This window comes from Molossus molossus, unplaced genomic scaffold, assembly GCF_014108415.1.
Source record: "Molossus molossus isolate mMolMol1 unplaced genomic scaffold, mMolMol1.p scaffold_m16_p_2, whole genome shotgun sequence".
NCBI classification, from domain to species: Eukaryota; Metazoa; Chordata; class Mammalia; order Chiroptera; family Molossidae; genus Molossus; species Molossus molossus.
This window is the reverse complement of record NW_023425355.1, coordinates 89,392,705-89,396,731: the sequence shown is the minus strand read 5'-3', so window position 1 is coordinate 89,396,731 and position 4,027 is coordinate 89,392,705. Positions and strand designations below refer to the sequence as shown.

Genomic DNA, 4,027 nt, shown 5'->3' with positions numbered 1-4,027 from the left:
ACCCGGGTTTGGTTCCCGCTAAGGGCACGTACTTCGGTTGCAGTTTGTCCCCGGCCCTGGTTGGTCGTGCGGGTGGCAGCCACTCGATGTGTCCCTTCACATCGATGTTTCTGTCTCTCTCTCCCTTCCTCTCTCTCCCTCCCACTCTATCTGAACAAAAAATGAAAAAATATCCTCGGGTGAGGATAAAAAAAAAAAAAAAATGGGCAGAGGAACTAAATAAACACCTCTCCAAACAGGACATACAAATGGCCAAGAGACATATGAAGAAATGCTCAACATCACTAATCATCAGAGAGATGCAAATTAAAACAATGAGGTATCACCTCACACCTGTCAGAATGGCCGCCATCAACAAATCATCAAACAACAAGTGTTGGCGAGGGTGTGGCCAAAAGGGGACTCTAGTACACTGCTGTTGGGAATGCAGACTGGTGCAGCCACTATGGAAAACACTATAGTTTTACCTCAAAAAATTAAAAATTGAACTTCCATTTGACCCAGTCATCCCACTTCTAGGAATATACCCTAAGAAGCCTGAAACACCAATCAGAAAGAATATATGTACCCCTATATTCATAGCAGCACCATTTACAATAGCTAAGATCTGGAAACAGCCCAAATATCCATCAGTAGATGACTAGATAAAAAAGCTGTGGTACATATACACAATGGAAATGCAGCTGTAAGAAAGAATGTTCTGTTATCCTTTGAGAGGACATGGAGGGACTTGGAAAGTATTATCCTAAGCGAAACAAGCCAAACAGAGAAAGACAAGTATCATATGATCTCATTTATTTGTGGAATATAATGAACATAACAGTCTGAGGAATGGGGTAGTCCCAGAGGCGTGGAAGTGGGGTACAGATTGGCAATCCCCAGAAGAGGGTTTAGTAGGGGAGAGATAAACCACAGAACTTATATGCCTGTGTGCATGAGTAATGGACATGGCCAACAAAGCTGGGGACAGGGCAAGGAAAAAGTAGAGAAAAAGTAGAGAAAAAGTAGAAACATCTCCAACAAAAATAAATTAATTAATTAAAAAAAAAAAACAAAGCCTAGATGAGCGAACAGTCGTTTAATTTTCTTTTTTTGGTAGCTCTTCATTTGTTTACTGATTCATTTGATAATTTACTCATTTCTCAAACCCACTGTCCAATAAATAAAATATGTATTGTCTGTTAAAAAAATAAGTAAATGAATGACAAAATGGGAGACTGAAGGCAATGAGGGCAAAATATCCAGTGATTACCCAACCAGCTGACATAAATATTAAAGCTGAGACAAAGAGTGCAGAGGAGGAAGAAGTTGTATTACACAATGAAGTACTGTCTATGAAGAACAGAAAGCATCCCAGGAGGAGTTTGTAGGTTCTCTTGGGGAAAATCAAGACAAATATAGCTCCTCATTGACTGTTATGGTAGAAAATGCACCGAAAGAAAATGCCATAAACGTTCCTAAATGATCTAGTAAAGGTGAACAGTGCTGCAAAATCGAGACTCAAGAACCAAAGCCTGAATTTAACTTGATGCAAATTCTGCAAGAAAATGGAAATCTCAGCAAAGTGCAGGCCTGAATAGCATTGTCTGCCTATCTCCAGCATGTTCAAATTCATCTTATGAAAGTACAATGGAGGTCAAATGCTCAGTGCCAGTTGGGTTGCCAAAGAAGATGAACAGATGGAGCTAGTGGTTCATTTCCTCAAGTGAGGATCCGGTAACCTCCAGTACTCACTGAGGATGGTTTTACCCAGTCAATGATTGGCACTTCTGGAATTCAGAAGAATCTTGGCCCACCAACTAGGTTTCTATGTCCTGGTACAACAGGGTAACAGAACAAATGGCTGAAAAGAAACTGAAGAAGAAACTTGAGGAAGAAGAGGAACATGGGGTTAATGTGGAAAACTTTCAGGATTTCATCCGATAAGTAAGTGAGGCTGAACTAGAGAAGGTGTTGACTTTTTATTGCCCTAAAAACAAGTCTGCACGTGCCTTTCTTGGACTCACTCTAAAAGTTCTAAAAACAACAACAGTTATTCTGATAACAGAGCAAAGGGTGATCACCCGGAGACAATGGGAAAAGTGAAAATAAAGTAGCCCAGACAGCAACAGGCAACAGAAATTCACTCTGATAAATTATCTTGACTTACCACTTCAGCAGAAAAAGAAGGTAAGCTACTCTACCAATCCTTCCTGTGCTGCTTTTTCTGGTCTTGCTGCTACCCTTCTGCAGAAAATTCCTAACACCCACTTATCATCTATTATTACAACCTCTGACCTATCACCAGGGCCTCGCCACCATTCTTCTTTATCTCAGATTCCTCCAGGCATCCCCAGCATGCCCCTCTGGCCAACAATTGTATATATCCTGGGACACAGAATGTACCAAGCCCTGCTGGCCTACCAAGCTGTCAAACAGGCAGTTACACCATTGGCCTCTTTTCTTCCTAGAATGCTGCACACATCTATAGCCAAAAACTGTCTCATCCCTCTTCAGCAAAGGCAGCAGGTTCAGGCCATCTGAACAAGCAGCATTCAGGAGTAGCCAAAATGCAAAAGCAGGGAGAAGATGTTTCTTTGTACAGCAGATGGTACAACCAAAGTATGATTACAGCTGAACTCCAGTGGCTAGCTGATAAGCAGGCAGCAAGGCAGTCTTCTCCCTCCACTCACATCAGTCTCCTCACCTAGTAGTTATCAAACCTGAATTTGGCAAGTGGCATCATAAACCGAAACAGTGCTGCAACTCCTTCCACCCTTAGGCCTGTCATCCATCCTAGTGTTCCAACATGGTCAATACAGTCAGACCCCTAAGCTCCTAGGACCACTACACCCTTCCTGGAAGCAGGAGCCTCCAAACAGGTGGCTTTGCCTGGAAGGGAGAGGTAGAGAATACGCTTATAGCAAGGCTACAGGGGTGGTCCCCTAGCACAAATATCACCCCAAAGCCTGCAGGCACCAACTCCATTTTGCCCTGCAGCAACATGAATAACAAAACCTTCAGTCCCCGCAACTTCTGGACCAGAGTCGAACCTGGCACCATGTGATCTTTGGCAACCAGACACTACCTAACTCCAATTTATGCACAATGAATAATGATGCAGTTTGCAGAATTTTGAGTGCCACAGCTAGTGGCCAGAAGCCAACTATTCTGCCACAAAAAGTGGTGCCACCTTCAAGTTCTTCCTATTCCCTGGTCCCCAAACTCCCATCCAATCACAAACAATTCCCCAGAAAGGCAACATCCTAGAGTGGTTCTACCAGTGCTGCAAGGGGTCCATAGGATTTTTTATTTATATATTTTTGCTGACTCAGTCCCCAAAGCCTTTGAGCAGAGGTGGCAGTAGGTTGTTGCCAATCAGATCAGCCAATCCAGACTTTTACTGAGAGGACAGGAAAACACAGCAGCTGGATTGTTTTGTTTTATCCTCACCCGAGGACATTTTTGAAAATGTTTTGTTCCGATAGAGCGGGAGGGAGAGAGAGGAAGAAAGAGAGAGAGAGAAACATCGATGTGAGAGAGACACATCGAGTGGTTGCCACCCACACAACCCAACCAGGGCCGGGGACAAACTGCAACCGAGGTACATGCCCTTAGCAGGAACCGAACCCGGGTCTCTCTGGACTGCAGACCGACACTCCAACCGCTGAGCCAAACCAGCCAGAGCTATCAGCTGGATTTTGATGGAACTTGGAAGTGGGGACATTCAATAGGTGCAGTATCTACCCTGTCAGAACACACGTGTATCTTTTACCCCTCGTGTATCTTTTACCCCTTTACCGCCTTCCCCAACTTGCTTAGGTCTTCTTTGTTCCTCTACTGCTACCACACAGAGATGATATAAAAGAGGCTATTTGGCTATTTGCATTTTGCTTCCTCCTCTTTTCCAGATTGCATTATTAAGCTTTACTTCCTACAAGTCTAAAATCCCAACAACATTATCTACTAGATTTGTTCTTCTTTTTTTAGAGGGTTTGGGGAGAAGAGGGAAGATGCTATCACAAGTTTCTCAGAGAGTGGAAGAAAA

General features: G+C 43.4%; 1 pseudogene; it reads left to right on the top strand.

Annotated features, from left to right (window-relative positions):
• The first annotated feature begins 1,226 nt into the window (after window positions 1-1,226).
• Window positions 1,227-3,249, top strand: LOC118636280 (annotated as a pseudogene).
• The last annotated feature ends 778 nt before the right edge of the window (window positions 3,250-4,027 follow it).